Consider the following 12,928-nt stretch of genomic DNA (forward strand, 5'->3'; position numbering starts at 1 on the left):
CGTGCTCATCACTTTATATTGCAATCTGATCAAAGATGGCCGACTGGTAGACTGACGGCCATTTTAGTTGTAAAAACCTGAGACTGAACACGTCAACCATTTCTCGGACATGCCTTCACCGATCTTGTTCAATCTTGGCACACAGATAATGAATGATGGTTTACATATGCTCGTCATTTTGTTTTTCGATATCAGATCCAATATGGCCGACTGGCGGCCATTTTGTTACTTAAACGTGTCCATATCCATTTCTCGGACATGCATGGACCGATTGTCTTCAAACTTGGCACAAACACAATACATGAGTATACATATGCAGAAGATTTTGTTTTGTTATCCAACCAAAGATGGCCGACTAGCGGCCTTTAACTCAGTACAGCAAAATTACTAAAACCACAGCAGGAGCTATGACATTTCATGTCTTTTTAGCCGCGTCGCAGACGCTGCTAATAGAGTGCCATCTGCTGTTGTTGTTGTTCTTCTTGTTCTTCTTCTTCTTGTTCTTGTTCTTGCAGAGAAGACAAAACCTCAAAGCTCCACCCATTCTGGGAACCATAGCTCCATCCATTTTGGGAGAGGCTTCATACAAACAAATATCCACCATTTTATTAACTCGCATAGCTTTGAGGCCTGTTTTGTAGGCCCGTGGTGTCTTCCTCTCTCACACAGTTTTATTTCAAATCAAATTCGATATATCATTTCATTTTTCACAGTCGCTAACATAGTTTTAGACTCGGTTGAAAAAAAACGGGAAGAAAATCCGATGAAAGTTGCCCTTTATAGAACGAAATGAATTCTCAAAGGCCTGTAACTTCAAGTCCATTGAGATATATTTTTTTACAATCACGGCATGGTCAGTCATACACCGCCCGAAATAACAGACGGGAAAATGCCGAGATATATTAAAAATTCGTCCATTTGATGACAATCGTCACGATGAAATATTTAATTTATACGTCGTCACAATAATGTGGAGAGAGGAGCATAGCTTCGTTCACGTGTCGCCACACACGGGAAATTGCCGAGATATATATTTTTTTAATCGCGGCATGGTCAGTCATACACCGCCTGAAATAACAGACGGGAAAATGCCGAGATATATTAAAAATTCGTCGCCACACACGGGAAATTGCCGAGATATATTTTCACTTTGCACAAAAATAACATCAAGTAATCGAATCAATAGGAATGTCCTGTGCCTATAACATCGACGTTATAGGCACAGCTGCATATAGGCATTGTGTAACATCGACGCGGCTTTTGTTTTAATTAAAACTTTTTGTACTTGTTCTTCTTGTTATTGCTCCTGTTATTATGTATTACTGTTTTTACTGTAATATGTTATTACTTCTGCGGCTTATGGCTCACGCTGTAGAACTCCTCACAGCTTCCCATAGGCCTCCTCGGATTGGTCTCACATCCACCGTGGAATCAACTTTTATACACCGCATGTGTACCTGCATATTGAATCGAAATTTGCACTTAACTTCAGAATTAAAGGCAAAGTGGGCAAGAAATCCGTTTGAAAGCAAGGGCTGGCAGGATGGCCTGAATTCTGGAGGTACACACACTTCCCTCTAATCTGCCTTGCCAGGGTTTGAATCCCGACCCAGCTAAAGACTCATCCAGGTTTTTCAAAGAAGGCAGCACGATTCACGACACCCCTCGCCCTGGGCCAAGCCTCAAAAACGTTGGAATAATTGTAGCTGTTGTGGAAGAAGAAAAAAGGCTGAAGTGAGGAAGAAAGATGATGTATGGCTGAAGGAAGAAGGAAATCTGTTGGAAAACAAAGGTGGACGCTTTCACAGCATTTTGCTGCCACCTGGTGTGGAGAAACGAGTTTGGAATGTGCATGTAGAGGACAAAACTAATGGAAACACCACGAGAATGTCACTTAGGGTGTTGGGCCACCATGTGCATCCAGAATGACCTGGATATGACATGGAAGCAGTGAACAAGGGTCTGGGACAGTTGTGCAGAAATATGGCACCATTCTTCCAAAAGTAAGTCCTCCAATTCACGTCGATGGAGGAGGGAAACGCTGTCTTAGACGTCTGTCCCGAGAGTCCTACAAATGGATGCTCTGTCTATCGGATCGATGTCTGGCGATTGGGAGGGCCATGGAAGATGGGTAACTTCGTCCTCATGCACCTCAGACCACTCGGTGACAACATGTGCCCTGTGGACTGGAGCATCCCTGGAAGACATCCCTCCCATCAGGGAAGAAATGCTGCATCATGGGATGCAGATGATCGCTCAGGATGGTAACATAGCGTGCTGCATCACCCATGCCCTCTAATGGAATGAGTGGACCCTGGCCAGACCAGGAACACATGCCCCACACCATTATGGATCACCCAGAACCTTTTACTGTTGGATCCAGGCACGTGGGGCTCTAGAGCTCCCATGCACTGTCACCACATGTGCATTCATCCATTCATCAAGAACATGGCGAAGGATTGCTCATCGGATCATATCACATTCCTCCAGTGCTCGGCAGTCCATTGCCGATGATTCTTGCACCACTGTACCCACAAACGGGCAACGTCAGGTTTTATGGGCGGTTTGTACATAGTAACCGAGCTATGGTATCCCGCCCTGTGAAGTTAACTTCTCACCGTTTGACGATGCAGGATGCTCATGACCGACGTTGAATTCCACACACAGTTTGTCTGCAATTGCTGCCCTGTTACACCTCACAGTCCAGACTAATGCCCTTGGATCATGCTTGTCAAGTTTACGCTTCCACTCACCATTGCCCTTTGGTGATGGCGTCTTTCCTTCTTTTTCCCATGCTGACATCACCTTCGAGCTGCTTCCTCATGACACGTTAGCAATTCCCGTAGCTTTCTCACTGAAGCAGCTGCAAACATGCACCAACAATTGCACCATATTCGAAGTCACTGAGGTCTCCTCTTGCGGTCATGCTAGAATGCTAGATCATAATACCAGACTTCAGCAGACTTGAGCCTCAGCTAGGCCATATACATATATATATATTGTTGCGGAAACGGAGCACGGCACTCCCCTTAGCGGGGGGGGGGGGGGTTAATCCCCCTTTTATTTGCACTGGCCGTCTCCGATCCTGAAGCTACCCCGCTCCTCCGTGGGGTGGGATTGGCCGAGGCGATCGGTCAAAGGATTCCCATATGCCCCCGCCGAGCCCTCCACAAAGCAGGTGGGCAACCCCGTTCGAGACCGCGGACAAGATGTTATTTGCCGAGCGGGTTAGCAGCCCGCGGCTCGAACCATGAGCAAAGACTCAACCTGATCCTAAACGTTGGCCAAATCGTGCCACAGGTGTTCAATGTGGAAACCTCTAAAGCGACCGAATGTGAAGGAAAGAAGGCAAAGGTAGGAAGAACAGGAATTTATTACTAATTATGTACAAGTCAAAGAAACCAAAGAGAATGAAAGAAAACAAAAGTAATTTACAGAAGGGGAAGACACTGTGCAATTCTACTTATCTATGCAGTCTTACCTGGTGTTGGGCTAGCGGCTAGGGTGCCAGCTTAGGATCCAAGGATCCTGGGTTAGAATCCCGGTCGATCGCTGAATTAACACCAGGGGGGTTGACTCAGCCTGTCATCCTTCCGAGGTCGGCAAATTGAGTACCAGTTCACTGGTAATTCCCTGTGTCGCAAAAGGCGACCAACAGGTTTGGCGGCAGGAAGGGTATCCGGCCATGAAACATTGCTTCAAAAAGGGGACCAAAAAAACAACAACAACCATGGTCCCCGAAAAAGGCCAACCCCCGCTTTGCGGGGGAAAATGGCCTCTGAACGGTGGTTTTTATACAGTCTTACTTATTCCCCAGACAAGACAAACAAAACAAACTCACATACACAAATGGATGAATGAGGGCAGGAACGAATGGCTGGAAGGATGAGAATGTTCAGGTGGTCCACAGAGCTGGAAGGATGCGGGTCCGGTTCGTGTAAACGGCAAGGCTCGAGGTGAGCAGCCGCCGACCCTTCTCAATCTGGTTCGCACGGCGGCATTGCTTCGTAGCAGCGGGTCGAAACTGCCGTCAAAGCTCAACTCAACTGCGGTGGACTCAGCAGCGGTGGACTCAGCTGCGGTGGACTCAGCTGCGGTGGACTCAGCTGCGGTGGACTCAGCTGCGGTAGACTCAGCTGCGGTGGACTCAGCTGCAGTGGAATCAGCTGCGGTGGACTCCTTACTCATCTGCTTAAGCAGTCCCTCCCAACTTCCTTTTATGAGGCGCGTGGCGATCAAGCCGCCGGCCTTTTGGAAACGCCCATCGGTGAGCTCGCCTCGGCCTTGATTGGTCGCGAGGGCTCACCGAACCCGCCCCATGATGAGGCGTTGGCAAAGCCACGTCTTGTTCCTGGCGCTTGGCTGACTCCTCCCACCTTCCGCTCCGAGATGACCTCATATTCAATGGAGTCTGAGGCGCTGACAATAAGCCAAAGCAGTAGTGGCGAATGCCGCCGTACTGGCGTTTTCAGGAGGCCATGGGGGTGTCGGAAGGATCCTATCTTATTCGATTCGGTGCAATGCAGTGTCAACTAATGGGCAACAGAGCCTTATACTGACATAGAATAAAGAAATAACTATAGAGAGGTTCTATGGTGGCCTACATGCTTGTACATGGACTAGCTACGGTGCACTCATTTCAATTAACAGCCAATTAAAAGGGGAAATGTACACAGGAAATTTAATACTAAATTTACAAAGTGAAGGTTCTAAAAACCGTAACACAGCACCCTCATTCCTCACGGCATGGCTCGGGCCGACAAAACTTTAACCTAGTGTGGCACGTAGGTGTAATTCCCTCTACAATTAACCTGAGCCTGAGTGCGACAGTTTTAAAACACAAATAAGTATGTCCCTCTGCTGCATTGCACCCTACCTAACAGATTCACGCCCACAGGATAACCGAATTGCGGAATGGTTCTCAAACTATACATGTACGGTGGGGAGCATTATTTACAAGTGACGCTAATTGTATTTACAAAGCAACCCAGGACCTGTTATTTTTCTTTTGGGAACAAAAAGAATCCTGTGGGAGGGGAGGAGACAGCATGCACTGCATCGACGCACCAGCACCAATAATCATCAAAGCACCACTCACCAAAACGCACCGGAGTGCACAGTCACCATAGTTATAAAAAACAACAGCTGGTGGTCTTGCTCTTCAGCTCCCTCTGCTGGCCGTTGTCGTTCTTGATGTTCTCAACTTGTTGTTCTTCTTGATCTTCTTATTTGTAATAATATAACAAAAGCACAAACCGTGTCCATTTTTATTTATGGCCCACAGGGGCCGACTATGGGTGGTTCACCTGTGGACTTGGTGCCACCTCACCGGGTCCGCAAGCAAGATCTTTTGGCCGCAATGGCCGGTCCCAGCAGAGGGGCCAGGCACCAACCCGTGGGGTCCATGAGTGGTGCTCAGCCACAGACATGTGGTCCATAAGTGGTGCGTGGATGCAGGCAGCTGGTTGCGAGGATTCGGGCACACCGACGCGGCCCCCCCGCACGCTCCCCTCAGTGCCCAGAGAGCACGATCCTCGGGTTGGAGAAGGAAGACAGAGAAGACAGGTGAGTGAGGGGTAAGGTCACAAGGGTACACATCAACGAAGGCAATGCAAAGTGAGTTGCGTCTGGAGACTGAGCGGAGAAAAGCTCGTCCCTACCGTACGTCACCCCCCCTGTTACCTACTCTACCCTTGCCCTTACCCCATATGTACACAAAAAATCTACACATTTACAAATTCGTCGCTACCGTCACGTCTTCCCCATATCTCCCCTATACCAAATTCGTCACAATCCCATTGTCTAAATTTGCCATCACCAATTCATCATCAAGCCTCATAAGGAGGGAGAGATGGAACATCAGCACAATGTCACACCCACGTCATGATGCGTCTCACAATCCAAACATTTGCACCAAAATAAAAAGAACATGGCATGGTGTGGCGTTCTGTCACCTCAGGTGAGTGGATGTAGATGGTGTGAGGAGATTTCAATCCTAACTACTTCCTAAATGACATTAACACACTTTACTCTACCCGGGGTCTTTCCCTGCCAATCCATTGGCCATCTTACTCTATGCGGTTTTAAGAACCAAATTCCCATTGACCAAACTGTGGTGCTTCATCAATTTGGGGTCTCACTCCCCCGATTCAACTCCCTGTGCCTTCGCACAATTTCCGGGCTGAGTCGTGTGGCTCTCCCAGCAGGTCTACCCACCTGCACACCTCCACCACTGCAGTTGCCTCCGAGCTTACCTGCTCCTTACCTAACCTATCTAACTGGGGAAGGCCCTCTCTGACACTTACCCCCTCGGTGCCCTCTCTGGCACTGGGCTACCTGGGTCCGTCCTCTGGATCCTCGGGCCCCATCCACAACTCTACCGGCTCCCAGTGCCCACCTGCGGCCTCACCTGGCCGACATCCTCACAGTGGCAGAGTGCCCATTTAACTACACACACTAACAGGCCACACGCCCAGCCATTTCCATGTCACTAATGCACCCATCCAAACACCATTCTTCCACACGCACCACAGATGCCAATATCCAACCACAATTTACCTATACCCTCTACCTAACTCTTAAACTACCCTCCCTGGGTATTCGTGATGGGGTCCATCCTCCCCATCCAATGCCTTTGCACCATCCACTCCACTCCACAGTTTCCACCATACTCACTCCACACCATCCATTCCATACTCCATATAATCCATACCATACATTTCATTCAACCATTCTCCATACACCTGTTTTGGCACACCTGTGCAATCACCCCTGGTGCCACCTGCACCCTCCTTCCTCCGGGACCATTTGCTCAATACAACGCCCAATCACCATTACTCACTCATACACTGCTCCATACACTTTCGATTCTCAAACACACGGCATCATCTGGTCTGCCTGGTTTCCTTCTAACTTGGTGCTCCCCGTCTTCCCTTTAAACTAAGCACATACCACGTCGTTATCATCCAAACTAATCTACCTATGTCCCCACTACCTGTATAATGTTGCTACTTAAATCTCCAGTTACCTATGGTCAATCTTCTCTAGATCCCTATCATTTTATCCAAACCCTCCCTCGGCAAGCTTACACTGCCATAAACCCCATAAAACTATAGCTCATGTGCCCCCATGGATGTGAGAGATGACAGAGTTGCCATCCCATCACATCGGATATCTCCCACTATCAATTTTGCCCATCAAATTCCGGCCAATCAAAAATTTGCCAATCATCTGCCAATCAGTTTACCAATCATCAATTTTGCTTTTCAAATTCACTACTGCTATCACCCTCACACGTCTACTCACTTGAGCCTCTCGGTGCGTCAAATCATTCTCAAAGCCCGGCTTCGCGAAGCCGAGCAATGAATGCGGTGGTTCGTTGCCGGCGGTTGGGTCCGTCCCGCATTCGGTGCAGGGAAGGAGGCTTACTCGGGCCGAGATTCCACGCACCATCTCGGCACGGAACCGTCCGATGCCCCAATCTCGGCCGGCCGGAACGCCGCAACCACAAGGGGTCGCCGTGCCGACCCTTCCTACCGGCCCTTGAACCAGGCCGCCCGCTCCGCTTAGCGGAGCACGGACGCGACTGTGCAGAGCGAGGCCCGGCGTGGATCGCGCATGGCGGTTCTTTTGAAACCGCCGTGGTTACGATCCCCGCTGGTTCCCGCGACACCCAAAGCCGGCACGAACCGAGGGCTCGCTTCGGCTAAAAGTCGAACTAACCGCTGCTCCGTTTAACGTCGATGCTTCACTTGCATGCTCACACCACGCGTTCCGTTCCTTATTCACACATCCCGGTGTCTCCATACACTCCGTCATTGCACCTTCTCTTACACACCACCCAGGTACACTCATTACGCTCGCAGACTTCGTTACACACCCGACCACCGCACACCTTGGCACACACTCATCGTTCACACACCTCATCAACACACCTCTTCGCGCCCACTCCTCGGTCACATCCTCTGTGACAACCACGGGTGTGCACTCTTCTGTACACCCAATCACGTGCTTCACTACAAACTCAAGTGTGCATTCCCACACGCGCTCGACCATTCCAGGTGTGCATCCTTTCATTCCAGGTGTACATTCTCTCTCACCTGCCACAACCAACTCGTGCTCCGTGTCACTCTCACTACCACACTCTGTCGTGCGTTCACCCTCACTCTCGACAGCACACTCACTCCTCGGCGCACACTCTTTCCTCACACACACATCCGTTCCACACCTTTCTCGTGCACCTGTCACACTCTCTCCCGGTACATACTCCGTACCACTCATGGGGGTGCATTCTTGCACACACCCGATCACCGCCGCACACGCTGGCTCACGAATACCTTCCGCATTCCCCAAAGTCGGACCTCCTTGCACACCTCCTCTTTCCATACACTCCGGACCAGTCATACACCTTACCATTGTCTCTCACGAACACCCGGGTCTAAACCAACACCCAAGCCCCCTGAATCTCCCCTCACACCATATACATTTCCGATTATATCGCCACTCACCTCGGCACCTTGTCTTCGCTCCTCCTCCACCACCTGCAAACTCTTTATTTGGTCAGTAAGCACATCATCACGATTTGAGCACAGACCTTGTACATATTCCATCACTTCCTCCTTTATCTCCCTCTGAGTTTCCCTCTGTCTCTTCTTAATTTCACTCACCCCCTCTTCCACTTCCTCGAATTTTTGTTTCACCTCTTTTATTTCCCGGTGCGCCCCCTCAATTTCTTCCTCAAAGGCCACCTTGGTCGTTTCTATGTGTGTTCTTACTTCCCGTTCTTTTGTCTCCATTGCCTCTGTCACCTCGTCCAACCTCTTTGTCAACCCCTCGTGTACCATCTGACATTCCCTCTTCGTCGCTATCAGTTCCTTTTTTATTTCTTTCTGTGTCGCCTTCAACCCCCCGATTACCGCAGTGTTCTTCTCCACTTGCTCCCCTAATTCCTTTTGTCCCACCGTCAGCTGCTCTACTCTCCTCGTCAGATCTTCTATGCCCCCCTGTAACCTAGCCGTACTATTTCTCACCTCTTTCTCCATACGCTCCTCACCCCGCTTTACCTCCTCGCGTACCCCCGCGACCTCTTCGCCCACATCTAGTCTGATCTCCTCCCCCATTTCTCCCATCTCTTTGGTAGATGCTGCCCTCATCTGTTCCAAATCATTCTTCTGGGCGTCCAATTTAGTTTCCAACCCGATTTTCACCTCCTCTATCTGATCTCCCATCTGTTTAATTTCCCGGGCGGATTGCTCCCCTATTTCCCTCAATTTGCCTTCCATGGTGTTTTCTAACCCCATTAACCCATTCTTCACCTCTTTCATCCCATTGTCTAACCCCTAAAATTTGTTGTCTAAACCCTCAAATTTGGCTTCTCGCCCCCCGATTTGGTTTCCCATATCACTTAACCCGTCTCTCAATCCCCCGATTTGATTGCCCAAGTCCCCAATTTGGGCACTAGTACCCCTTGCTTCGTCCCTCATTGCTCCAATTTGGCCCCCCATCTCAATCCTCAATTGCTCATTATCGGCCCTCATCTCTGCCCTTGATTTGTCCCCCGACTCGGCCATAAGGGCCCTTATTTGTTCCATAAATAGACCCCAGTCCATCGGCGCCGCTGCTGCGGTCACGTGCGCCGCGCCATTTGGTGCTGCTGCCACCTCTTGCGCGAGGACGCCATTTTGTGCGCCTCCCACCTCATGCGAGGCGCCGCCATCTCGTGTGCCTGAAACCTCCGCTACCACATTCTCATTGCTCTCCTCCATTACTCCCAAATCCTCCCCTTGGTCCTGGGTCGACTCTAAACCCTCTAACTCTACCCCCACCGGCATCCGGTCGCCTTGATTATCCATGGCACGATTTAAATTTACAATGTTAAAATAAAATTTTGGCCACTGGTAATTTTGAGTGCACCAAGCGCACTTCAGGTCCGAATCTCGCTCCCGACACCAATTGTTGCGGAAACGGAGCACGGCACTCCCCTTAGCGGGGGGGTGGGGGGGTTAATCCCCCTTTTATTTTCACTTGCCGTCTCCGCTCCTGAAGCTACCTCGCTCCTCCGTGGGGTGGGATTGGCCGAGGCGATCGGTCAAAGGATTCCCGTACGCCCCCGCCGAGCCCTCCACAAAGCAGGTGGGCAACCCCGTTTGAGACCGCGGACAAGATGTTATTTGCCGAGCGGGTTACCAGCCCGCAGTCAGAACCATTAGGAAATACTAAACCCGATTCTTTTGGGTTGGCCAAATCGTGCCACAGGTGTTCAATGTGGAAACCTCTAAAGCGACCGAATGTGAAGGAAAGAAGGCAAAGGTAGGAAGAACAGGAATTTATTACTAATTATGTACAAGTCAAAGAAACCAAGGAGAAGGAAAGAAAACGAAAGTAATTTACAGAAGAGGAGGACACAGTGCAATTCTACTTATCTATACAGTCTTACTTATTCCCCAGACAAGACAAACAAAACAAACTCACGTACACAAATGGATGAATGAGGGCAGGAACGAATGGCTGGAAGGATGAGAAGGTTCAGGTGGTCCACAGACCTGGAAGCATGCGGGTCCAGTTCGTGTAAACGGCAAGGCTCGAGGTGAGCGGCCGCCGACCCTCCCCAATCTGGTTCGCACGGCGGCGTTGCTTCGTAGCAGCGGGTCGAAACTGCCGTCAAAGCTCAACTCAACTGCGGTGGACTCAGCTGCGGTGGACTCAGCTGCGGTGGACTCAGCTGCGGTGGACTCAGCTGCGGTGGACTCAGCTGTGGTGGACTCAGCTGCGATGGACTCAGCTGCGATGGACTCAGCTGCGGTGGACTCAGCTGCGGTGGACTCCTTACTCATCTGCTTAAGCACTCCCTCCCAACTTCCTTTTATGAGGCGCATGGCGATCAAGCCGCCGGCCTTTTGGAAACGCCCATCGGTGAGCTCGCCTCGGCCTTGATTGGTCGCGAGGGCTCACCGAACCCGCCCCTTGATGAGGCGTTGGCAATGCCACGCCTTGTTCCTGGCGCTTGGCTGACTCCTCCCACCTTCTGCTCCGAGATGACCTCGTGTTCAATGGAATCTGAGGCGTTGACAATAAGCCAAAGCAGTAGTGGCGAACGCCGCCATACTGGCGCTTTTTAGGAGGCCATGGGGGTGTCGGAGGGATCCTATCTTATTTGATTCGGTGCAATGCTGTGTCAACTAATGGGCAACAGAGCCTTATACTGACATAGAATAAAGAAATAACTATAGAGAGGTTCTATGGTGGCCTACGTGCTTGTACATGGACTAGCTACGGTGCACTCATTTCAATTAACAGCCAATTAAAAGGGGAAATGTACACAGGAAATTTAATACTAAATTTACAAAGTGAAGGTTCTAAAAACCGTAACAATATATATATATAGTGCATTCAGAAAGTATTCAGACCCCTTCACTTTTTCACATTTTGTTATGTTGCAGCCTTATACTGAAATCGTTTAAATTCATTTTTCCCCCATCAATCTACACTCAATACCTCATAATGACAAAGAGAAAACAGGATTTTAGAAAGTTTTGCAAATTTATTAAAAAGAAAAAACTGAAACATCACATTTACATAAGTATTCAGACCCTTTGCTATGACACTTGAAATTTAGCTCAGGTACCTCCCATTTCTCTTGATCATCTTTGAGATGTTTCTACACCTTGATTGGAGTCCACCTGTGGTAAATTCAATTGATTGGACATGATTTGGAAAGGCACACACCTGTCTATATAAGGTCTCACAGCTGACAATGCATATCAGAGCAAAAACCAAGCCATGAGGTCGAAGGAACTGTCTGCAGAGCTCAGAGACAGGATTTGTCGAGGCACAGATCTGGGAAGCCTACAAAAAAAACTCTGCTGCATTGAAGGTTCCCAAGAGCACAGTGGCCTCCATAATTCTTAAATGGAAGAAGTTTGGAACAACCAGGACTCGTCCTAGAGCTGGCCGCCCGGCCAAACTGAGCAATCGGGGGAGAAGGGCCTTCGTAAGAGAGGTGACCAAGAACCCGATGGTCACTCTGACTGAGCTCCAGAGATCCTGTGTGGTGATGGGAGAAACTTCCAGAAGGACAAACATCACTGCAACACTCCAACGATCTGGGCTTTATGGCAGAGTGGCCAGACGGAAGCCCCTCCTCAGTGAAAGACACATGAAAGGTACACGTGTAGCGGTTACCGGAAGCATGACACAATTACCGTGCACCGGCCGATGACGCAACCGGCGAGCGGTCGCGTGTCCGGACTCGCCCGGGCGTGTCCAGACTTGCCTTTCTCGGGCGAACACTTGCCTTGCATACCACGCCCCGTCGGGAGGCGTGACTTACCTATTTTGCATACCACGCCCCGCCTGAGAGGCGTGGCTTTTGTTAGACAACTCTTGTATGGTGCTGTTCTCTATTGCGTTCTCATCTTGTGTAATACTGCGCATTGTTATTTGCATATTCTGTATCTATTATCTTATTCTAATATCTACCATCGCTTTCTTTGTCTTGCAGATTGATTGTTCATCGTTGTTGCTAATAAACCTGCATTCAATTGATACATCCTTGTTTATGAACAATCAATCATGCGCGCTCTCTTTCTCTCTCCTGTCTCAACAAAGAAGGAAAAACACGGGGAAAACTTCACAAACACGTACAAGGACACAGAGGGAGTGAAAAGGGGGACGGGAAAGGCAACAACCCAACACAGTACTCACAGCTCCTCACACACAGCAGCCATGATTGCCACACCTACGCACGACTCCCCAAGGTTACATCGCTTCAGGTGATGGATACTCCAGACGATTTGACGAAATTGTATCGGACTTCAAAAACAAGTCCAAATGTATTGATGATACCATCATGTGGAGCGACACATTGGAAGAGAGCTTTTTTCAGGCATGCAACTGGCTCGACCTGTGCGGCCGTAATGGGATTACGCAA

This window comes from Myxine glutinosa, chromosome 13 (genome assembly GCF_964187855.1).
Source record: "Myxine glutinosa chromosome 13, kmMyxGlut1.1, whole genome shotgun sequence".
Classification (NCBI taxonomy): Eukaryota; Metazoa; Chordata; class Myxini; order Myxiniformes; family Myxinidae; genus Myxine; species Myxine glutinosa.